At 39.4% G+C, this 26032-nt stretch overlaps 1 long non-coding RNA gene across 1 annotated transcript; it reads right to left on the bottom strand.

Annotated features, from left to right (window-relative positions):
• Positions 1 to 24127: 24127 nt before the first annotated feature.
• Positions 24128 to 25948, bottom strand: LOC113964186. Its single transcript, XR_003533089.1, has 2 exons — positions 25529 to 25948; positions 24128 to 25067 (listed from the first exon to the last, which is right to left on the bottom strand). It is a non-coding gene; the product is annotated as an uncharacterized LOC113964186 (long non-coding RNA).
• Between the last annotated feature and the right edge of the window lie 84 nt (positions 25949 to 26032).

Below are 26032 nucleotides of genomic sequence, written 5' to 3'. Positions count from 1 at the left end.
GGCCACTGCCCCCCCCCCCGGGACTACTTTGCCGCCGCCGCCGCCGCTCTGCGCGCGCCGGGCCCGCCCCGCCGATGCGCCGCCCGCACCGATTCGCCGCCGCTTCCGGGTTCCCGGCACGCTCGCGACGTCCGGCCGTTACCGGGGCAGCACGGACGTGACGTCAGGACGCCAACGGGGAGCGGGGAGAGGCGGGGCCGCCATGTTGGCGTGTGGGGGCGAGAGCGGCCGGCGGGGGCACTGGCCAGGACTGCGGCGGCACGAAGCACCCTGGCGCTGCTGTCTCGGACGTATTTTGTCTTTGCTGCCAGGTTCGAACGTGCCGGATCCTCATCAATGTGTATTAATATCTAAAAGGGGAGTGCCAGTAGGGTGGAGCCAGGCTGTTCTCTGTGGTGCCCAGCAGTAGGACAAGAGGGAACGGGCAGAAACTGATGCACGAGAACTTCCACCTGAAAAGGAGGAACTTCTTTGCTATGTGGGTGACTGAGCACTGAAACAGGTTGCTCAGAGAGGTTGTGGAGTCTCCCTCACTGAAGATACTCAAGAGCTGTCTGGATGCAATCCTGTGCAATGTGCTCCCTTGCTGGAGCAGCGGGGTTGGACCAGGTGACCCACTGTGGTCCCATACAGCCTTGCCCATTCTTTGACTCTGTGATTCCCTCTGGAGCAGCCAGTTGCTGGTAGTGGTGACCTGGAGGCTTCCGTGAGGTGTCACCAGTTGCTGATGGTGAAACCTTCAACATATTCACTAGTTTATGTGGATTATCAGCCTGACTATCTAAAGTGTTGTAAAGGTGCTCACCACCATAGTAATTTAAAGAGACAATGGGGCCTGGTGTCTGCATCCTGTATTCCTTCCTAAGTGGCTGTTTGGGCACCAGAGACCTGAGGAAGCCCAGGTTCACACCAGGAGTTTTAAGTGTCCCTGGAATTCAGTGCTGGGGTGGGGAGGGGGAGAGGGGCAAAGCACCTCCTTTGTCATGTCCAAATAGCATTTGTTGTGGTTGTCATTATCTTTGTCATTAAAGTACCAGGCATGGGATAAATGGCATTAGCAGAGTAATGAATATTAAAGATTTTTAAATGTTTGTGAAATTATTGTACCTCTGTGACACTGGTGAGGCCACACCTGGAGTACTGTGTTCAGTTCTGGGCCCTTCAGTTCAGGAAGCACATTGAGATGCTGGAGTGGGTCCTGAGAACAGCAACAAAGCTGGTGAAGGGTCTGGAGCACAAGTCCTGTGAGGAGCGGCTGAGGGAGCTGGGGTTGTTTAGCCTGGAGAAGAGGAGGCTCGGGGTGACCTTATTGCTCTCTACAACTACCTGAAAGGAGTTTGTAGCAAGGTGGGGGTCAGCCTCTCCTCCCTGACAACCAGCAACAGGACAAGAGGACATAGTCTTAAGCTGTGTCAAGGGAGGTTTAGGTGGGACATTAGGAAGAATTTCTTCACTGAAAGGGTGGTTAAACACTGGTACAGGCTGCCGCTCCGGGTGGTGGAGTCACCATCCCTGAAGGTGTTCAGGAAATGACTGGACATGGCACTTGGTGCTTTGATCTAGTTGACACGGTGGTGTTCAGTCACAGGTTGGACTCGATGATATCAGAGGTCTTTTTCAACCTAATTGATTCTGTGATGACTTGTATATACTAACTACAGCATTTAAGCATTCACCTGTGCTAAGAGGTATCTTTGTGGGCTCAGCAGCCACGTGTTGTTCAGATTCTTGGGTAGGGTCTCTCTGGATGAGTGCAGAGGAGCCAGACAGGGGGTTCTTTTTTCAACCCCCATATATATACAATGGGAGGAGGGATGAGGTAAGAAAAGGCCCCAGGGGTATCCCCTCTCAGGCACCAAAAGGCTTCCTGTGCATCTGTCCCTTGGAGTCAAGCTCCTGAGACACAGGGACAGTTACCCTTAATTGCCACCATCATCGTGCTGCTTGCTCTGTGTCGCAGTGTGGACACTGCTTCCACAATATTGTCACCTCTTAATATGGGAATACTTTCTTGTATTATTTCTCCAGTTGTGGTTCTCCAGGACTTCCTCTGCCTCTTCTTTATTTATTCCTGTTAAACATTGACTTGGTTTTCTACTTGTGACAGCAAGTGTAGATATACCCAGTTCTGATTAACAGGTTTTACATTATATGATTTTGGCCTTACTGCCAGCAGACAATGTTTGTCAAGAAAGACCAGACTATCTGAGGCAGACTGCACCTATGGTATGCCTCTGGTACATTAGATAAAGGTTTACTTCAGAGAGGTAAGGTTTGTAGGCAAGGGTAGGTGATGCTTCCTTTAACAGAGGGATACAGTTGGAAAGAAAGAAACACACTTTAAGACACATTAGCTCTGAATACCTTTAAGCCACAGCTTTTAATGAGCCAGGCCCTGTACAATGAAAGATTCTGAAAAGGTTATTTCAAGAATTTGAACAGCAGTATGACTCTTTCTGTTTTGTAACTGAAGTTCTGAATATTCCAAATTGTGTTTAATAACTTCTATTATCACCGCTATTACGTAGTCATTTTATTTATAGGTACATATATATGTAAAAACCATGCTGTTTTGGTAAGAAACAGAGGCAAAAGCACTGTGTTATGAGAGTAGCTGCATATTCTCTCTGACTTTTATCAAAACAACAAAGTCACCAAAAATTCATCCTGAGTGACAGAGCCAGAATGCCCCATGTGGACCTGATGTGGATGTGTGTCCCTCTCCCTTAGGCTTGGTACAGTGTTTACTGCCAGTACCTGAGCAGTAGCCTGTTTGTTCTGGAGCATTCCGCATCAGGATGGGCACCACTGTGAATTTACCATTCCCTACTGTAGCTTTTCTCTAACAATCCAGTCAAAACTCATTTAGCTTCAAGTGTGGCAGCCCTGGTATCCAGCTGCTTCTCTATTCTACATCATGACATCTAGAGGACAGTTGTATGAGTTTGCTTTATCCAGCTTGCCATTATTTTACCACAGAACTTATTTACCTGAGGGGTACTTACAGCAAGCTTTGGTATATCTTCCCGCATCATTTTACCATGTTTGTGGCTTGTAGTTCCAAAATAATTTCTTTTTTTCCATTTCTGAGGGACAGACAAAGCATTTGTGTCAGCGGGCCTTTTTTTCTTTTTTTTCAGTATGATTTTAAAAAGGAACTTAAATAAAATCAGGTATTTCCTCCCTTCTTATTAATAATAAAATCTTAATTGTTTATGTTGTGGAGAGTACTAAAGGAAGGGAAGAGACATCTGCCCTTTATTGCAGTTCAAACATACAGTCATGCAGTCAAAAATGTTGACATTTTTCCTTCAAAAATATTGTGGTAGCATCACTACCTTCCTCTAAGGACAGGAAAGTGGGTTTCTTGCCTACATGAATGTATAATTTGCATTCTGCTTGGGGTCTCTGGACTCAGGGAGGCAGGCACTCCATCTGCTGTGGAAGGTACAGAATAAAATCAAATACCATTTGAGAGAATAAAAAAGTGTGTATGGGGGGAACCCCACTTCTAAAATATTAGCTCTCCTGGAGTTTTGTTCTTTCAGGAAAGAAATTTCCACAATTCAGGCTTTTAATCCAAAACTCATTTTGAAGAAAACAAATATGGTACAGAGACAGGCAGATTCTTCTAGGTTTCTTTTGCCCATTTCTAGGCTGAATCACAAGAAGCCCAAAGGAGCCAAATGTAATTTGTAATGTGGGAAGGGAGGGGGCTAAGTTTCAGGGGGAATAAAACAAAGCTGCTCCCAGACAGAGAGTAGTCCCAGCATCTCATTCCTGCCTTGTACAGTACCTTCCTTCAGCAGACTAGATTAAGTAGAAGTAGGCCAGGGTTTCCTCTCTGCTTTTGGCCCCACAAAGCAAACTCTTCAAGGCTCTACTTTAAGTTCTTGGAGATTCAAAAGCAGCAATACAGCAATCTCCTACTCAGCTTTGCAGCAGTAGATGAGATGTAGATAACCTCTCCACTGATCATATGAGCAAGACCTAGCTAGTAGAGGAGAAAATCAGGATTTGTGACACCTTCAATCACTGTCAGACTATGGAAGAGAGTATGGCCAGCTCCAGAGGGAACTATGAAAGTTACAATTCTTTTGCCAGATTCCACAGTATGGAAATCTCAGCAGCAATTTTTTTGCCCACATTTCAAAAGACACATGATTTAATGTAAGAAATACTTTCTCTGTTATTAATAGAGGTCCCTCTCCTTTGCCACTGTAAAGTTTAAAAGCCTTTACCCCCTAGGTGGCACTATACAATAAAGCAAGGCATGTTTAAATACTCTTCCCCCTACAGGTGACAGTCGTAGTCACTAAGGTTGAAAAAGACCTCCAAGTTCATCGAGTCCAACCTTTGACAGAACACTACCATACAAACTAAACCATAGCACTGGGTGTCACATCCAGTCGTTTCTTGAATACTTCCAGGGATAGTGGCTCCACCACCTGGATCAGCAGTCTGTTGCAACGCTTAACCACTCTTTCAGTGAAAAAATTATTCCCAATGTCCCACCTGAACCACAGTTTGAGGCAATTTCCTCTTGTCCTGTCGCTGGTTGCCTGGGAGAAGAGGCTGACCCCCAACTGGCTAGAACCTCCTTTTCAGGTAGTTGGACAGAGTGATGAAGTCACCCCTGAGCCTCCTTTTCTCCAAGCTAAACAACCCCAGCTCCCTCAGCTGCTCCTCATAGGACTTACTCTACAGACCCTTCACCAGTTTCATTGCCCTTCCCTGGACTCACTCCAGCACCTCAATGTCTTTCTCGTAGAGAGCAGCCCAGAACTGAACACAGCACGCAAGGTGTGGCCTCACCAGTGCCGAGTACAGGGGGACAATCCCTTCCTGGTCCTGCTGGCCACACTATTCCTGATACAGGCCAGGATTCCCCTGGCCTTTCTGGCCACCTGCGCACACTGCTGGCTCATGTTCAACTGGCTGTCGACCAGCACCCCCAGGTCCTTTTCTGCTGGGCTGATGGAATTCTTATTTACAATGTAAACTAGTGTAAGTATGCTGAATGTAGCTATTAGTCTCAGCTAGGTAATCCTCTTTTTCTGAATCTGTTTCTCTAAGTCAGTAAAAACTGATGTGAATCTCACTTAAATTCAGTATTTTTGCTTTCAGAGTGCTATATTTTCCTGGAAAATTATGGTGCATTGCAAGCTATTAGTTTTTGTTCTGTCTGTGTGCAGTGAATAAACCAGCATAGGCTATGTTTACTTTAGCGAGTCACTCAGAGCAGCAGGAGTAGACTGACAGCTGTAAACAGCAGGAGCTGATGTTCCTCATATCTCCAGTATATCCTCACACAGAAATTATTTTGCATCAAGTGAGAACTGGCACAGTACCACACATCTCTATCACCCATTTTGAAACCACCTGAAATAAAGAGATCTCACAAAGCTTCAACCACGGGACTTCTAAGAAGCATCAAGTTCCCCTTTCACCTGTCTCATGTAGATATGTTTCACACCAGCCTCCACTGTCTACACAAAGACTTCACAGGCAGAAGGAAGTCCTCTAATTTTCCTCACTCCTGCAGTTGAGCGAAACTGTTTTACTTGTTTCAGATCCTGCTCTTCACTCTGGTGCTGGAACATGCATTGCTTGGTGGTGCAGGGGAGGAACAAAAGCCTTTGTCTTGCAGCCACATTGCCAGGAAAATATCTTGAGTAAGGCCTTCTTACCCCTTGCTTTCACATGCAAAAAAAAAGGTAATATTTTTCTGACAGTGTTTATCACTGTGACAGTTTTGCTCACAGTCAAATAGAGATGCTGAGCCTGAGAGACAAGCTTAGACAGACAGGACCTCACCAATATTGGGATGTAGAAATAGAACAAGCAGGTGCAAAACTCCTGAGAGCAAGGGGGTACCACTGAGAAACACAGAGAACAGTGGAACATAAGGGATTTAAAGGAATGATGTCATAATATCCTCAATAAATTTCTATGATTCCCTTTTGAAAAGAGGTGCTGCTCTTTTCCTCACATTATAGTACCTGATAAATAACTCATGCCATTATCTAACTCCCCCTTTCCACATTCCAGCTCTGCTCTGATTTTGCTTGTATATGGTATTATGTGTTGTCCCTCCATTTGGTCTCATAATAGCATCGTTATATTTTTCTGCTAATGGGTTTAAGTCCAGAGAACACCCAAATAATGCCAAGGCTTTCCTAGGATAAGAAACAAAACATGGTCTCATATCATCTTTGTCAGTTTTCCCTTCCAGTGTCATCCAGAAGAAATCTGCGCACCCACTTACAATGAATCTGGAAACCAAAGAGTTTGTGGGAGGAGAACTATCCCCATATCCCCATACATTTGGGGTTGTTTACTTTCCTGTACAGAAGGCTAACCCAAAGCTTAGGGGCCTTTGCTTTCCACTTACTCAAATTGATAGAAGTGCCTTTATTTCAACAGAAGGATACTAAGACCCAATCCATAACTTGCAGAGGGGCAAAATTTCCAGTGTTACACAGTTAGGAGTAAAAGGTCTCTAAAACATTTTGTGGTTACATCAGTGCTTTTTAGTGCAAGCAGGAATTGATTTATTCATAACAGGAGGATGTCTGCATGACATATGTGTTTATGTCCAACGTGTTGAGCGCTACTTTATGCCCTTCCGCACTGCAGAGCTTTGATCCTTTCTGAGATGCTGAAATAGAAAGCGAATGTACCTGTGTCAAATCAGAGGCTTTGAGGAAACGCTGCTTCTTTCGGCACAGTCTTAAGAATTCTTCCTGTGCCGGCCTCAGCTGCTATGTACACTTTGTAGGGAAGTCTAACACTTGCAGTTCCTAGGAGGCTGGAGTTTATTGAGAAATTATGTCTCCAGGCAGGAATAATCTTTAAATGGGAAAAGTAAATTCTTACTAATGACTTGTTTATGGTAGTTATTATTCTCAACATTTTTTCAGACATTCAGAAAGAGATGACTTCTCTCTTGAGAAGTAAAAAGCAATTCTTTTTTCACTAAAGATACAAATTATGTTGCCAATAAAGCCTATATAACATGTTGCAAAAGCCAAAGAATGTGTTCAGTAAAATTCTTTTACCTTTGCACGGTGCATTAGAATCTTTGTGTACGTTCTCATGATTCTTCCTTACTTTTTTAGAGTTCTCACAGGCATTTAAGTAAATTTAAAGTATTTTTTCCTCTAAAACTTGTAGGAACTTATGAACATAAGACCATCACACAGTTTGTTGAAATATGTTAACACTATTGTGATAGAGGTTTTTTTAGGAGATAGGAGGTTTGTTTACCTATTATTTGCCTAAAATTGTAGGCCTCTCTAAAACTGGCATCTAAATGCCTTCATGTGGCACATCTGCAGATCATATGAAAATATCAAATTTGTTTGTTTGTAGTGAAAACCAATGGGAAATACCCTGTTGACAGATACCATTGTTCTCTCTGTGAGTCTGTGAGCTTCTGACTCAGATGGTCTCCAGTTCAAGTCAAAATCTCAGGTTTTAATGACACATAATTAAATACAAAAGTTTTTGGTTTGGTTTTTTTAAATTAAATTTTAACTTGCCATGTTACGTACCAGGAATAAAATACTGTTTGTGATCCTGGATGAACTCAGGACAAAAATCCCAATCCATATGTTTTCTTTATTTATAAAGATTAATGTAGACTTCATTTTAATTCAATAGTTCATGTTGACTCTTAGAGTGCCGAATATATTTGACTGTAGTAGTAATCTCAGAAAGCTAATTTAGCTTCGTTCTATCAGTCCTTTTTGCCTAGTCTAAGTCAGTCATAAATGCGTGTGGCTTCAAAGGAAAGACAAAAAAGCATAATGAAAATAGTCAATGTGTTCCAAAATGTTAAAAAGAAGGAAAGCTATTTAAAGAACAAAACATGTCTCAGGAGCTCGAGAATCACTGTGGACTGACATATGGTAATCGTATGTCAGCATATGCCTGTGCTGCATCTACAGCATACATCCATTTGCTAAATTCTATTTGTGTCCGAAGTTGTAGCAAGAACATCAAGTTTCAATGTAGAAGCATGATGATATCTTTCATTTTTGATTTTCTGTAGAAGCAATCTTGCACATTATTATTTCCTTGCTCCTTTTCCTGACTTCAGAGACCATCCTAATGCTTAAAAGTAAATTTACCCATCTCACCCCATGTTAATTTCTCAGTGTTGGAAAAGATAGGACCAACACTAAGATTAACTAGAAAAAAACACAGACTTTTTGCCCCTCTGCAAGATTCAAAAGGTGCAGTGAATACAAGCATGTAAAATTAGGAGAGAGGAAACAGTTTCAGCTTCCTGCTCTAAATCTAATAATTTAATAACCTCACCAGTGAATCATTGTGTGTGTTTGTCTCTGGTTTCTAGAACAGAAATTCCATTCTAAACCTGAGAACTCTCCCTTTGGAAAATTTTGCTGAAGTTAATATAATGTTAGTTTCAATTAAATAGAAATATTAGAAAAGTGCTGGGAAATTTCCAGTGCTAGTCAGCTGCAAACTAGCTGTGAGATATGAGCTAACCCAAATTCTCATTTTGTTTCCCGAAGAAACATTTCTTCCTCCATCCCAAACCTGAGGATAGCTGTTTGTTTCAGTTTTAGTGCCCATGGAAAAACTGAGAAACTACACATTTGACTGTTCTGGCAACTAGAAAAGTGGGTTATTAGGAGTTGCAAGTAATTCTGACAATTAGCAGTAATAACACTGAATATTGTATAATACTTGATGGGTCTAAAATTTCTTCCATTACTCCAGTGTAAATGGCAAGCGAGCATTTTACTTAGGGATACTGCACGACTGTGAAATAGACTAGAGCAAGAAAAGTAACCAAGCTGTAGAACTTCCAAGTGTAATACAGTGTTGTCTGAGTTACACAGATGAAGTAAACGGAGCATATATTTCCTTTCTATCTGGAAACAAGCGGTGAAAAATTTCAATTTCCAGTCAGAAGGTCAGGGATTGGATTCTCCTCTCAAGATAAATCCAAAATAACTTTGCCAAAGGAATGTCACTAGATTGACCCTGCTATACTCAAGATGAGAAATTCACCCACGTTTTTGAGTCTCAAGCATGAATGAATGCAGCAAAGCACTCATTTAATCGTTTGGTTCCATTACACGGGACATAAGATAACTGTGTGTGTCAAGAGCTAGGGAAAGGAGAGCTACTTTTAACATGCACAGGTCCTGGGATTAGACAACCACTAGAATTTCTGCCCAAGGATTGCTGCACTGAAATCTACTGAAGGTTTATCATAACCCACCACAGTGGTGGTTGAGGAGAGGCCGTGTGATGTTAACAGCAGTTTCTGCTTCACTGCGTTACCTTGTAATGACATTAGCAAATATTTTACATTCTGTGAGGGGAATGCTTCCCTCCTCCTCTCTGCCGCTTAGAAACAGTGAAGAGATGAGATCTGACACTTGAAAATGCTATAGTGCTGTGACCTCAACAGGGTATAAGATGGTCTTAGTGGATGCAGAAAATTCAGCTGCCTGAAGTACTTTTGCTTTGTCCAGCTGGTGTTCTACCGTCCACAAAGCTGCTTCCAGACAGCAGTGCTTTGTTATTCACTTGACTTTACTAGCCCTTGTCAGAGTTAATTGGATTTGTAACATGGTGAGATGTTTATTTCTTGATTCTGTTGTCCCTCGTCTTACAGGACACACATGCCAGGGGAAACTGCAGTACATCTAGCAAATAGTAATGAAGTATATGAAGAGATATGTGGACATGCTTTTTAGGAACTAAAATTTAAGGAAATGTGTGCTTAAAATATTTTTTTTTACTTTAATATATGCCAATAACACTTAGCTCTTGATTTATCAAGATAATTAAAGCAGTTATAAAACTTTTTGTTTAAATATATCCACAGCTCTCCGGACAGTCAAATACCACACTCATTCATTCTGTCATGCATAAATGCCCAATTAAACCTTATTGTATCTGAGTGCTATTTTGGGGAAGAATGCACATAAATCACAGAAATACAAGGTTACACTTTTGGTAAAATCTCTTAGTTTATTAAGTATTAGAAAAACTTACACCTTCATGAAAGCCACTGCATACAGTCATAATTTGATTACACTTTCCTTTGTGTAATAACTTTTGGGTTGTATATGAGATTACAATCTCAGGCTATAAAATAGTTCTTACACAACTCACTTTCTAAATCTTTGCTACTATTACTGATGTAGTATTTTGCTGTAAATGTTTTAAATACAATTTAAAAATGTTTATCAAGTTATTGATACTTGTGACTTAAATCAAAAGCCACAAAAAAGGGGATTTAATTTAGAACTGCTGCAAAAAGCATGAGTTTTAGAGCAGATTCCCAGATAAGATTTTATTCTGAAATACAATCTACCTGCTTACAGAAGTTTTGGTTAGATGAGAGGCACGTACATTGCCTTTGAAAACAGATACACACACACATGCTCACACCAAGAGCACACATGGGTCACACCACTCTGGAAGTCACAGTGGATACAGTCTTTTCTTGAGGCTTGAAACAAGAGTAAATAAATCAACCACAGTTGTGGGTACAAAGAGCATACAGGAATACCTCAACATTCACTCATATGTCAGCATGAGTGAAATTTCATAGATGTTATTTGATAGTAAGAGCCATGAGACTGGAAGAGAGACACAGACTGACAAAACAGTTAAGCATGGGCTTAACTTTAAGTTTGTATCTAAATCCTTATGAAGTCAACAGCTATGCTGTTGGAGCTATGCCAGTGTGTAGCTGAAGATGTGACCATCCTAGTCTACTTCATGTAAGCATGTTTTCGTAAGCAGAAATGGAGTTAGGCAACTATTTGTAAGTGTTGTGAAAAACATATTAGCAAAATTTTTATATTGGCTAGTGCAAAAGAATAAAATCAAAGAGAAACTACTTGTCATCACGTCAGCAAGAAACAGTGTGTACAATTTATTTCTATTTCATTCTAATCTTATTATTAACAGAGTTCCAATGCTTTCAATGCACATAAAGCTAGCAGAGGCAAATCAATTGAGCTTGGTTTCATTTTGGACAGCACTGGAAGCATCTGCTAAATGTACAACAAGACTAACTTTCTCTACCCCAACATATTATAATAGATGAGAAACAGGAGAGGATTTTTTTTTTTAATTATAATGCTTCCATCTTTTGTATTGATTTTGACAGGCCATTGGACCCATTAAAGAAGACAATGTTTGGTCCTTCACTTCTTACACTGTAGATATAAGCAAAAAGACTATCCACCTTGATCCTGAAACTGTTATTCTACCCCACTAGGAACTTCAGGAATGAACTTACTAACTTTAGTGGGGCAAGGTATGAAGTTAAATCACTAAGTTTCTGAAAAAGTTACCAAGCTGGAGAAATTTTATCAGAATATCATCTTCTATAGTATCAGTGTTTCTGTTTGACAAATTAATTATAAGAAGCATTATCTTATGCTGTAGTATATTATGTTAATTAAAAGTTCTTCATTAAATTTCACTGAGGGCAATCATAAAAAAAGGTATCATCTCCAGACAACAGTCTATAAAATATTTGGTGGATCATAGTTGCTTTATTACATTAACATGTGTCTTTCAATATCATTATTTAGCTTCAATAAAGTTGAGATTTATTTATTTATATGGCATCTAGTAGCAATCTACAAGCAATAGCTGGAGCAGAAAAAATGGTTCTTCTCCAACCATGCCTATTATTGTGAATTGATTTATTTTTGGAGTAAAGCTCCATTAGGAAAGATAAGTTTTCTAGCAAGCTATTCGAAATGCAGTAAAATATTAAAGAACAATCAAGAAAAGAAAGAAAAATTGCTTTGTGCTTTTATTATTTATTAACCTGTTTGAGTTAGCACTTACTTTTATACAAACACGAAGAGATACAAGCCCCATAATACTCTGTGCTATTAAACTGTACTGTTCTCAGCCCTAAAAAGATAGGAGAAAAACTATTAAGGTCAATAACCATGTACACACCAACATAAAGCTTATCAGCTTTTATTTATTCTTACAGTTCTTTCACAATACATTATTAATACCAAGGTTGTATCAACTACCATGAATATCTAACTGATTAAAAACTTGCATGTAAGTCCACAAGATACTGCTGAGGTCTGATTCAATCCACAACAAGATTAGATATTTGCAGGAGAACCAAGAATGTCTGTTAAGAAAAAACAAAAGCACAAAACCTCAACGAAACCCAGTGCTCTGTCAGAAGCCAAATTCCAACCTAAAAAGCAACATTCCTCTAGACATGCTGTTGGATTTTGTGTCATTTCTACATGAACCTTGGAAGCAGGACTGCCACAAAAGGCCTTTTCAGATACAAGGCCTTCCTTAGTGACAGGAATAGGATGTCCACTTACAATTTATTAGAAAATGACCAAAAGCTGGCACAAGAGAAAACATTTCCAGACCTGAAAGTTCCTTAGCTCTCTACCCTGCCAGGAGACAGGCTGCACATGCAGCACATTACCCCACGATGACAGGGACCCTTTGGGTGGTACCTGAGAAGAAGTCCATCTGGCCACCTGCTTTGGAGCCGGCAGCCCTGGAAGTGCTGCCATCCCTGACGCAGAGGCAGCTGCAGCTCTTGGAAGGTTGGGCCACCTGCCAAGTGGATGGGTAGATAAGCTGGCAGGCAACCAGCAAGTTTCCGACAAAAATCTGACATGCTTGGGTTCCACAAGATTTTTTTATTTTTAAAACATAAGAATGCTAGTTTCTATTCATACCAAGGTTCCAAGTAGTTTATGTTAGGAAGTGCACCTTGTAAAAGTCCATTTCCTGCCTCCACAATGCATATTGAGTAAAATTTAACTTGACAGTTTGCCATGAAGGTCAGATAAAAACAAACATTAAGCAATATATGCCTAATTAGAAAAATTAGTATTGAAATAAGTAGAACCATACAATATACCTAGTAAGACTGTGTCATCTATTGTAGGAGTAGTGCAATACTGTAGAAGTTCTGCAAATAGTTCTAAGAAACACTGCTGAAGTATCAGAAGCAATGAAGCTGCTTTACTGTGGCACCTCCTCAGGCACACTAGGGCCACACATGGGCAGACATTGACTATAATAATGGTTTAAAATGTTATAACTCTCCCAAGTTTTTGTTAACTTCCCTTAGCAAGAAGTAGTAAAAGGATAATGTAATCTCCTGATACAGCTCAGTATGAAGTTGTCTCAGCACAAATTTTAATCAGTATTTTAGACATAAGTAGCATATATTAATGTTAACAGAGTTACACTGTGTCTGAGCTAGAACCTTCGGCTTGGATTGTGCAGTTTGCTTACCTATTTGGAAGAGAAGGAAAATCTACAGACCTCCCATTACTGAACAGAAGAATAATTAAGTAACAACAACTTAGCTCTTGCAGTAGCTAAACTAAAGAATTTTAGCAGCCTTCAGCCGTGTAAAATACTATTTGGGGATTGAAGGTTGAATTCCACACTGATCAATCCAATATTCCTTCTGCACTTGTGTCAATGCTTTACACCCTGACAGGGTGGCTGGCAAGCCACAACCCAAGTTCATATTTGCAGTCAGGAGTTCACTAGAAAGGAATGCTGACAGTCATCCCTTTTGAGTACCTACATCTCGCTGCATTTGGTTTTTAGTATTTCCCCTTCACCATTTGAAACAAATGCAGGTTTCATGCACCCCCCTTAGTATTAATTAGCCCGAGGCCTAACACTTGGGACCAAAATAGCTTTATGCCATGTTATATTCCTTCAGCTTTTAAAAGTGTGAGAACCAGTTTCAGCTCTTCTACTTTTTTTTTTGCCAGAACCTAAAGAATCTGTTAAGGAAAGCAGGAATCACTGAAGCAAAGAAGGATCCACATCAGGCATTCTGTCCTTTGACAACAAGAAAATACCAGCATCCCTTTTGCAATTTGGAATTTCTGCTGAACCAGTACAAGACTTCAGAGAGAAAATATCTGGCAAAAGGAAAAGTGAAAAGCCTTGTCTCAAAGCTTCCATTTTATATATTACACAATTTAACTTCTCTGACCGAGGAAGGTGGTGACTGCCAACTCTTCTTCCCTGAGAGCCAGAAGGAATAGCAGAGCATAGAGGTAGTCAGTACACATTTTAATGTACTGCTGTCTCATGCACTCTGGACCATGAAGAGAAAAACTGTTACTTGTAAGGCTTTCACTCTAGTGAATCTCATCTGTTTGGCTCTCCTCCTAATAATACCAACCAGCACCCCGCAAACACACTCATACTGTATTAGAATATAACAATTTTGTAAATGTGGAAAAGAGACACATTTTTTGAAGTCAATGACTGCAGCTAGCAAAAGCCACCTCATACACTGCAGGCCACTTGTGCAAGTCAAGGCCTTTTCGTCAGAGAAGAATACCTTTATTTCATGAATTGATATTAAGCTGAATTTCTTTTTCCACCTTGCATGTCCTCGGTCACCGGCATTTTTCATGTGACAAAGCAAATGCTAATTCTCTATGGGCTGTAAGGGAAAACAGCTGCTAGCTATAATGGGGGTTTTGAGAGCACTTGGTCAACCAAACTCCATAGGTTTAAGTACCTCCAGACTGTATTACATCTGTCAAAGCAGCAGCAAATACAACATAAAATGTAGAGTAGGTCCCATTTTTAGTGTGTCAGTAGAATCAGCCTGCAGTTATTTTTAACTGCCTTGGAAAGCTTAGCAGGCAGATACAGTTAATCCTTTAAAGGATTTGCAGGTATTCATAGCTTAATAAGTAAGCATAGTGGATTAAACCAACAGAAGATTGTAGACAGTCAAAGACAACCTTTACATGCTAACATTCAAAAAATAAAAAGAACAGTTTCTTTTGTATACTTTTTTCCCTGACAATTGCTCTCAATTGTCAGTATGGGCCAGAATCCCATACAGTGATGAAATAAAAACGTTAATTAGAGTCATTAAAGTCAACACGTGTGATATTTAAATCATCAGAAAGCAGTGAATTTCTGTTGTCTTCTTTTCCCATTATCCTATAAATGCTTTGAAAAGCAGAACTGCACCATGAAAATTAATTAAAAATACATTTCCTTATGCAATAAATAAATAATAAAACTAAAATGGTAAGATTCATTTTAGGAAGAAGAAAAAAAGCAGAGTGATTTTTACAGGTCAGATTTTATATTGGTTGTATTCTTTCTCAGGATTCACTGACATAGGCTCGACTGAGAGATGAGGGCCCTTCAATATATTCATAAACAATGTGGAAAAGTACACCCATAATAAGACAAAGAAAAAAAAATCAGATGACACAAAACTATTAGGCTGAGAAAATCTAGGGCTGGCTATGAAAAGCTTTAGAGTTTGGTTCAATACTGAATGGGTGATAAAATGCCGGAGGCTATTTGGTGCCATTAAGTGCAATGCACATCAAGAGAGGAAGAGAAAGTACACACATATCTATATACATAAGGTGCTAGTATCACCAGGAAAGAAATCTGAAAACATCTGGTGCTTAAAGAAGCAAACAAACTTAGGAATTATTCAAAAATTAATAGAGAAAAACATGAAAAATCTGCCCTGTAAACACTCAGGCCACAGACACATTATGAATAATCTATGGAGTTTTAGTCATTCCATTATCAAAAAGGTTATTATGGTAGAATTAGAAAAATATGTAAAGAAGAATATGACAGCAATGTATTAAGTCATGGATTTTGGTAAAAAGGTAAGCTGGGAATTGTTATTCACTAGTTTTCATAATATAAATACTGGAAGGCATGCTTTTTTCAGTAGTAATAAATTAAACTAATTTTCATTAGATATTGTGAGGCACAAACTGTACATGGATCAAAAAAATCACGACTTCATTGATTCAGCAGTTCTATTCAGTAGGTCAGCAGTAACTATTAAACAAAAGAGTCTCCTAGCCACTGAAGGCTAGAAGGACATGATGGAAAAATCACTGTAAGCATGACTGCTTCTAGACATGTTTTTCCATAAGTATCTAGCTACTAGGTTAGGGAGACTTGTCATCTGGCTGAATTCAGCAGTTCTCAAAACCTAATGACTAAAATGACTGAAATCAGGACCTCCCTGGTTCTATCATTGCTATTTAAAAAGAAACAAGATGAAACAAAATTGTTTCATTAAATGTACAACTGAAGAAGCCTAATTCCCTACACATTTTTAAGGTTATATACTCTGGTTACCAGACAAATCACTCCTTTCACACCTCAACTGTGTTAACTGAAATAAATATATATATATACACACACACACACACTAGTTGAAAATAGTTGAAATATATGCAGATAATAAATGCATGAAAGATAAAAGAAGAATACAACTCCACAAGGTTATAATTAGGACCCTGCTCTTCCCAGATGATTCAACAGTGGAATATATTGTTGACTGTGCCACTTGAACAGAATTATGAGACATCGGAACACAGGACTAGAAGGGAACTCCTGAATCACTGCAAATAATCAACTCTTACACTTGCAGTCATATCACTCAATCCCTTTCAGAAGCTGACCAAAGCCCCTCGATTACATGGCAGTCTCAAGGTGTCTCTGCCCTGACAGAAAATTCATTTTGATTTTTAGACTTAATGTATTCCTAGTCACTCAACGACTTAACGCTCTTTCTTAACACAGTCCCTTAATTTAAACAGAGCTTTACCTCTCTGGTGGTACATTCAGAGAAAGGAATCGTATCATTTGTTAATACTCATTTTGCTTGGCTTATCAAGTCAAGCTCTGTTACAGCACAGCTCTCTTACAACATGGTATGCAATGTGAAGAGGTCCAAGCTGACTGGGACACCACGCCAGTCAGTGCAGACACTGTGGACATTCTATACCCGCATGCCCCTTGTTCTAAGAGCGGTACAGATGTGTTAGCACATTCCTTTCAAACCAATGTGCCCTGTCACCAAGACAGCCAGTCTTCTTCAACATGTATTCAAAGCCAAACTAACGTGGCTGTACTAATTCACTTCTGGAAATAGTTTAGTGGTGGTTAGATCAATTATTTCTATACCATACTTCACTGTGTAGTGTAATTATGCTCCCAGACTCACACTGTACACTTCTAATTCCATGGATCACCATGCTCTTTCTCCTCACTGATTTTGTACTGATTTGCCTTTCTGGAATGCAGAATTTCCATGGAACAGACTCCAATTTTTTCATACTTCTCAAAGTCTATGATAATCTTTGGCATGCAAACTGAAAAGATTTTCAGTTTGCACTGATGGCTTTGCTGGAATGCTGAGTCCTACGAGTCACTACAATGATTCTGACGCTTAGTGACAACTCTATTAAGAGAATGACATCACTTCTTATCATTTTGGAAGAAACCTCTCCCTAATATAGTAGTGGCAGATAACTGGTATCACTATCACTGACTTCCTAAGTGATGCCTGAGAAAGGAAGAAATGGCATTAAAACAGTAGGAAATTAAGATTGACAGAACCCTTGACCATGGTTCTGCACTTTTTAAGAGCAGTCTATCTTAATTTCTCACACATTCCAATCTTTCCCCTGTACAAGCCAATTTGCTTAGTTAACCTGGACATCTTTCATTCCTCATGGTTTCTCTGGCTCTGTTCCACACTGCAGATTTGTTGCTGCAAGTCACTCCTACTAACAGACACTGCATAGAGAACACAGTTTCAGGAAGTCTACCACTGACTGAATGCTTCACTGTCATATCAGCACTTTTTATGAATTCAGGAAGGGCAGGGACGAGGAGTGGGAATGAGAGCGATTGCTTAGGCAATGGATTCTATCCTGACACAAGCATGAAGGGAAGATGAGCACAAAGAGCAACAAAAGTCTTAAAGAAGGATTTGAAGGCATAAAAGGGCTCCAAAACGCAGGGATACAGTAAGAAAAGTTTTATCACAAAGCAAATGAAATATAGTATCATAATTATTTAGGGTGAAAAAGACCTCTAAGATCACTGAGTCCAACCATTAACCTAACACTGATAGGTCCACCACTAAACCATGTCCCTAAGCGCCACAACATGTGAAGCTCCAGGACCCTAATGGCCTAGAGCAACTTGGTGGATGGGAGTATGAGGGGCATGCATATTTTATAGATTAATTAGAAAGGGGCTGTGAAAAACAAAGTGGCTTAAGAGAAAGGACATACTGAAAAACATTCAAAATGGAGATTTTATATTTTTAAATGTGTGGCCTTCTGCACAAATTTAAATTTAGTTATTGAATATCGCCACATAATAATAATAGCTGTGTACACATATTTAATCTTACAAAAGCAAGAAAAATATTACTGAAGTTGAATATGAAGACTATATGTATTTACCCCAACATGAAACCACAAAATGTTTGATGTAATTTATACCTTAACACATATTTTGGAAATATATAACACATATCTCAAATCAGACTATGTAATTAGAAAGATCTGTATTTGCTTAGCAGAGGAAGCAGGACAGTGGTACTTCCTCATTCCCTTTCTGCCATCATAATGTCCTACTGTACCTGACTTCTGTGTTCCTCACACAGAAGAAACGAATTAATAAGAGGAAAGCCTGCAGGAAGTCTCTGTGCTGCACTATCCTCTCACGCTCGTTTTGCGTTGCAGCAATACCTCTGGCTTAATAGAGGTTTCACTTGATTTAGTTCAAGTCAAGAGAAGAATCAGCCTCACCACCACTGAGCCCATATACCTGTGCAACAAGGCCTTAACGTTCCTGACCAGCATTCTGAATGACTGTCCAAAGGCAAAACAAAGCGATCAGAGATTTCAGATGCAATCTGAATGTAATGTGATGCGAGCCAGACAAATTCTTCAACTGAAGCGCCACTGTTAATCTCTTTCCAAAACACAGAACGTTGCATTAATAAATATCCATACTCATTTCAAAACCTTCAGAGTATCTAGCTAGAATACTTTCACTTTAGTCCTACAGTAGAGGGTCAGTGAATTTTCACCATAAATCATCATCTTAAAGACAGATGCTGCATTGGCAGTTTGCAAATAATTTGGAGAAAAAAAATTAAACCAAATCCAGCAACCCCTAACGCAAAACAGAATGTTGGACAACTATATATTTGGTTTTGACAAAAAAAAATTCTGATTGTCTTATAAAGTGTGTCACATTGAATAAACCTAGAATTTTTCTTTCCTTTATTTTCTTTGGTACTTTTTCTCACTTAGGTATCCTTGCTGTGAATCAGTTTCACAGGACGGTACTTCCCCGAATTCAGATTTGATCCTTTTTCTTTATTCTGTCAAGATTCTTACCAAAGTAATGAGAAATTGTTTTTATTATCCACAAGATGCAAGATTTATTCCTTTATTATGAGTAAATAAGTATATAAAATAATCAGTTAATCCTCAGCTACATCCATAGACCTGCTCCCAACACACAGAGATTAAGAATTAAACAGAGGCCTTTCCCTTGACTGTAGCATCACTGAGCCAAGGGCAGGGATAAGAACCTGGGAGGGTGCCATGAAAGGGACAAGAAGAGAGCATCTGTTCCTGTGTGGATTTTTCTCTCCTCCCACACATTAAAGGGAGAGATGCATATGAAATGTGTGCAGTGTTTATTTTTAACCAGTCAGGCAAAGGGCCACGATGGCCTTGTCCCATTACTGTTTATCTCAAGGACAGCTACAAATGCCTCCTGCCGAGATCTCATGTACTCCAGTCATGACGTGATATCCCCATCCCTATTTTTTAACTGTTGCCTTATATATTAAAAATGTATCTCAGCAATACATATTCTTGGCACTCTGGGTGCAGTTCTGCTAATTGTTTTTGTGCGTCACATCTCTTAATACAACATATGGATAAGTTTTTTCAGGACTTAAATAAATGCCAAAAAACCACAAAACACTCAGGCCTCCTTCCACTCCAAAGAACCTTTTTAATTCTGTTTACTGAATATATAATTTCTTTAAGGTTGGCTTTCAAGTGAGAACTCTTACTGCCAGTGTTTCCCTCTCACCCCATTAATAACTTTTTTATTTGTTTTTCTGTTAATCATTCTAAGACATTGTGAGGCTATTCTAAGGCAATTCTCCATATTGCCAATTTTTGTTTATATTTTGTTTGGGCTACATTTTTTCTATCAATTCACAGAAAGTAAGAGTACAGGTTGGTCTTACATTCATAACTTGATTATAATAATCAAAGTCATCCATTTATGGAGTTGTGAGGATCAAGATGATTTTAGCAGGTAATTTTATTTAAAAGGACATCATCCTTATCAGAGATACTATGCACAATTCACAGAAAGAGTCATATGGAAAAGAATATCCTCCTCCAACACATGAAACAACACAAGAAACAATATACTACTTAGTTAAAATAGCAATTTCTAACCCAGTAGTTTAAGGAAGTATATATATCTCTGAACTCTGTAGGCTTTCAATGACTAGACTTTGAAAGCGAAAAATGGAGAGACTCACATTGATTTGTGTAACTAAATAAAACATATTGCAAAGTTTTTGCTTTTTAACGGATAGCAAACTGAAGAGAGAGAACAAAAGCTGTAACAAAAAATGTAAACTCTCCTGTGTAGAGGTAGGATAAAATAGGAGTATGCCTCAAGATCATTAAGCCACTGAGATGATGAAAACCTAAACCAAACATATTTAATACTCACATAACCACAATATTTCTTTCCAGGCTAAGTACTCCAGAATGCTTACTTAGGTGGCAGCTAAAAACACTCAGTGTCTTCAAAGGACTCCAGATTTTGTAACATTAGCCCCTTTTACAGTTTTTATACACAGTTTTGGAAATACCACCCAAGGACTGGGCCACAGGGACACGAACAATCAGAAACGAAGTGCAGTAGATGAGATTCTCGGAACACACAACAGAGCAGTTGGGTGACTGTTTGGCAGTCCCTGCTTAGAACAGCATGTTTACATAAATCATTGCAAGGTAGCCTGAGTAGAGGTTTATACAACTTTAGCTCCTCTGTAGTAATTGCCTCTGTGAACACTCTTATTTTGCAGTAAATGTCTTACTTTATTCCTACTGAAGACAGAGCAAACACAAATTTTCACTTTGGGACAACTTGCGTGAAGCAGCTACCACACCACAAACACACATCCTTCCTTGTTTTATGGTAGCCTATCCAAGTAGCCATGCCATCTGACAAACAAAAAGCCAGCATAAAGCAAGCCAGCTACTTGACAAGCAGTCACTCAGCTCCCTGAGGTAAACAACTGACTAAAGGAGTAGAATTGTAAATAATGCACAAGAAAAGTGCCTGGGAAATATTCATTCATATATATTTTTTCTGAATAAACAGTATTGTATTAAAAACAAACAAAACCAATGACATTTCTTTCTTTGAAGAAATGATCCTGCTAAAACCAATGGAACAGTTTTACACCATGTGGCCCTGAAAGAACTGAATGTGCCTTGAGAGGGAATATACCTGGTCTTCCAATGGATTTAAATCATAATAATACATAGCAAGCACATATTTTTAATCAACCACACATAGAGCACATTTTAAATCCCATAGATTCCAAGTAAGGGTGTACTTAAACATATGTTTAAGGTTCTGCATCTGCTGCAGAATGGTAACCAATTTAGGTTAAATAAATGAAACACTGTCTCTGTGAAATAGAACAGTCTTTGTCTCCTTTGCAGCAGGCCTTAGTACACTACTTTATAAAGTTAGTTAGCCATGCACATTCTTAAAAATTTACAGCACAGTAGGTAGAAAATAAATTTAGAAATAAGTGGTAGATTGCTGCATGGTCTGCAGAGCTTATAGTACCACCAGCACAAACCATAACTGGATGAATTGCAAGATTTATACGTGATCAAACGAAAAACAGAAATGCAATATACAAAGCTGGTCATAGTCTAATAATATCTTATGGATTCTTCCCATTAAGACTCCTGAGACATATTTGGTATTCTTATTATCTATACAGTTTATATTAACAAATTTCAGCATATGGGTTAAAATATTAATTCTGTGCTGAAGTTACCCATTTGTAATTTGTTTTATTGCAACTATTCAGCTAAAGCATATACTATTTTCTCATTTCCCGACAGAATAACTTGAATGTTGTAAACAAGAAAATAATCAGTAGTTCACTTTCAAGATTAAGTTTCGGATGACTGTTAATACTACAAAAAAGGCACTTTCGAAAATCATTACCATCTTCATGAATGCTTTCTGAATATTAATTGCACACAAATTCAGACCCACAAATAATGACAAATAACCTTATCTTTCTCTTTTAAAGGTTTAGTTTTACACTTTTGAATACACTACAGCCAAAGGCAACAAAACATCTTGTTGGAAATTTTGTGTATTCTGCTTCTTCATTGCTGCCTTTTCAAGGAGATGTTTTCTGCACAGTGAACTCTAAGTATGTATTGAGCACTGTGACCTTTATAATTTTGATTTCAACAACAAGGTCAACATTGCTAAGAAGCCAGTTTTGCCTTAAAGGCAAATCTCTCGAAGAACCCAAACTGGATCTTTTAAATGTAATTGAACTACAACAATTCATTTCCATAGGCTTAAGAAAAAAGAAAGCCTTCTAAATTTGCAACCAATTTTATAGTATTTGGCCACTGACAACAGATGAAGACAGAGAAGATGGACCATCACTTTTTGGATTTCATACAATGCTAACTCAGACAAAAGTTTTTACGTGAAGAAAGACAGGCAACAAGGAGCCCCATGTTAAGAACGAGCAGAGGAGTACAGAATAATCAAAGCACATCAGAAAGTGAAAAGGCACAGAATGCGAGAGAAACCAAGACTCCATTCCTGCGATTGCTAATCAGCTGTGCTGAGGAGGTTCCTTTCCCTGTTGGTGCCTCCTTGGACAGCACAGCATAGCTGATTCAAAGCTACACAGCTGACTCCCTCTCAGGGTCTGCGCTTTGGCATCACCCCAGGGCAGCAGAGGGATGTAGAGCTTGCCTGTATAAGGAAATTACATTATTTCGCCAATGAGATGTTGTCTTACTTTGCCCTTGTGCGTGCATGTAGTTAAGCTGTTGGCAACGCTTTTTCAAGTTAGAACTGTTGTAACAATCAACAGCCAAAACAATGTTATTTCTCATCATAGTTGATGGACTCGATTCTTCATTGTCTTTGTCTTGTATAGTCATACCTATAGTATAGTCATGTCTGAAAGCATAACAGCCACTGGATATAAGATGGTATCAAATCAGAATGGTACTTTTAGGTAACGGAACATACTTGTAACTTTAAAACTTACAATTTGATAGTTAGGGAAGACCTTATATTTAAGTTGCTCAGATAAACATCTACAGGTTGGGTGAGGTAGGAGAAAATGAGGCTTTTAAGTTTGCTGGGCATTATTAACATCAGCTCCTATTCACAGTTACATTTTGGAAAACACTGCATGGAATGACTGTTCCCATACATTGACAAGATCATTTTGCCAGGTAGAAATTTATTTCACAGGGTAGGAAAGGAAAGAATGTCTTACTGATTCCCCCCCCTTTTTCCATGGTTGCTTCATTACAGCTTTTCCTAAATTTCTTCTTCCTATCATGCTGTATAGCTAACTCTGTGAATAATTTGAGATACTGTATCAGAACACTCCAGTTGATGAAGGCTTGATTCTCTCAACATTTTTGCTTCCATCCTGATTTTTTTGTAACCTAACCTAAGAGTATGATGACCAAGCATTTCCATTTTCACTTTCTCCTCTATAGCTCCTGAGACAGAAATAAAATGGAGAGGAGGCAGAATAGGAGGGAGGGATGGCTTCTGCTAAAGGTAGAAAACACACCACACAACCATCATCAAAACTGTCAGATGTGATAATCTGGTAAGTAAATCCTCAGAGAATTTGAACTGTACACATCTCTTTCACAGGTACACAGCAAAATCCTCCATTACAAGAGGATGAGGCAGTGAAAGCCACCTTAAAAAGACTCCAGAATGATTGGATGTCAGGGGAAGGAGGAGGGGAGAAAGAAAAGAGGTGGTCTCTCTCTCTCACTGTGAACAATCTTTGGTAGATTTATAATCACAAGGTTTTGGTTTTTTTCCAAGAAGCAACATTAGCCTCTATAAAATCAGAAGCGCAGGAAAATTGCATCATCTTTTCTCAACATCAATATGTTCCTTACTAAGCACAAAGCAACATGCTCTTATCATCATCCTTTCTTGTAGCCTTTTATTTTCTACTACTTCCACATATTTAAATATTAATTCTGTCATACACATTGTAGTTCCAAAAAAGTCCTAGGGGAATATCATTTACATATATCAATTGAATATACTTCACACATGAACAATATGATAAGGAACATAATTCAAAATAACAAGCAACATGAAGCAGTTTAAAACTCTTGTTATTTTCAGTGACTCTGCAAGTAAGGTGTTAAAAGGTAATTCATTGAATTTTAGTGATTTTCCACTTCTTAGTAACGTTTCACAAAAATCTGAAGACCACACACCAGAATAAATAGCAATCCATTTCTCAAATTATGTTAAAACTAGTGTTATCCCTTTTGATTGAAGTAGGTTGCTTAAGTTTGGACTCTTAAAAGGTGTTTCTGTTAGGAAATGTATTCTAGAATCTGTTGGGGTTCTTTGTTTGTTTTTTGCTTTCTCTTAGAACCGCAACTTGACCTACAGGTGAGCTGACTTATCTGTTTACTGTCAATGGCAAGGCGTTCCCATCCCACTGATTTCCAAATTCAAACCCCTTCTCTCCTTAACCTCTGGTCAGTTCTGTTCCTCACCCTTTGTTCTGGCTCTGCCACTTGTCAAACACTTTCCACAAGATGATTCAGTTCACTAAATTGGAAGTGTTATTCAGCCATTTTAGTAATCAGTTTTCTGCTATTTTAGTGATTTAAATCAGTTAACCCAACAGTGAGGAAAACTAGAGATAACAGAGGAAGGCAGTTCATAGCAGGTCATAAGAAGGCCTTGTGGGGTCATACAGCAAGTGTTTTTTCTTGGTGGTTTTTCAGCAGCATTCCTCTGTTTAGTGGTCACCGTTAACGAAATGATGCATCTCCACCAGAATTTTGCCAGTTTTCCACACGTGTGTTCTATCCATAACAAAATACTTCTGATCAATAACTGCGCATCTGTCATGAAAAGTACCTGTAATTCAGTACATGGCTACCGTCGTTTCACCTATTTTATACCTGAAGAAAGAAATACACTTACATGAATGGTGACCTACAAGTTGCAACACCCGATCTCTACTAAAACAACAATCGCATGAGAGGAATATTTGTATTTTGGGTTGCAAAGCAAACAGAAAGGCATTGAGAGGAATGCATGGCTAAGAAAAAGGGATAATTTTTTTCCTGTTTCGAAATACTACATAAAAAGCAGTGTCTTCAGGAAAAAATAAAATTAACACAACAGCAAGAAAAAACTTAAGTACAAACTGCTGGCATACATAAGTCGCTAATTTAGCCAATACCTTTCTGTATATCCAGAGGTTCTGGGAATGTGCACCCTTTGTCTGAAATAGAGGTACACAAGGAAAGGTCCCCTGCATTGGGTTTTCCCTGAATGCCCCCGAAGGGACAAAACTCACCCATTAAACTTATAGAATTCAAAGCCATTCACGTGTTACTCTCACAAACATGGTACCAAAGTAAAGAGAGGGGAAAGGGTTGACTTGCTTCCGTACTTCTTCTGGGACTTCCAGCAAGAGTCGAGATGTTAAAATGGTGCTGATGCGACCCATCTTTTTCCAAGTCTCTAGCAATACTCGTGAGAGAAGATGAAGTAACGAGGCCTCCTGGAGAGGATGGCCACCCTGTCCTCCCCAAAAAGCACGTCTCACCCCCAGCCGCACTTACTTCTCCTGGATGCGAGGTGCTTCCTTCAGGGCTGGAGCTGCCGGAGGAGCAAACGGCACAGCGCAGCTCCCTGCCCAAGGCAACACCTCGCAGCGGGGAGCGACACTGGAGAAATTCCGACCCAAAGGCACTCACTCCGCACCCGGGCAGTCCGACGGAGGCGGCTGGAGCGCCGATCCCCCCGCCCCGTCCCCGCCCCCGACCTCCCAACATCCGGGTTCCCGCCGGCGCGGCGC

Source organism: Neopelma chrysocephalum, unplaced genomic scaffold (genome assembly GCF_003984885.1).
Source record: "Neopelma chrysocephalum unplaced genomic scaffold, ASM398488v2 Primary Assembly neopelma1_26, whole genome shotgun sequence".
NCBI lineage: Eukaryota > Metazoa > Chordata > Aves > Passeriformes > Pipridae > Neopelma > Neopelma chrysocephalum.
The sequence above is the reverse complement of the archived record's forward strand: the minus strand, read 5'-3'. Positions and strand labels throughout refer to the sequence as shown.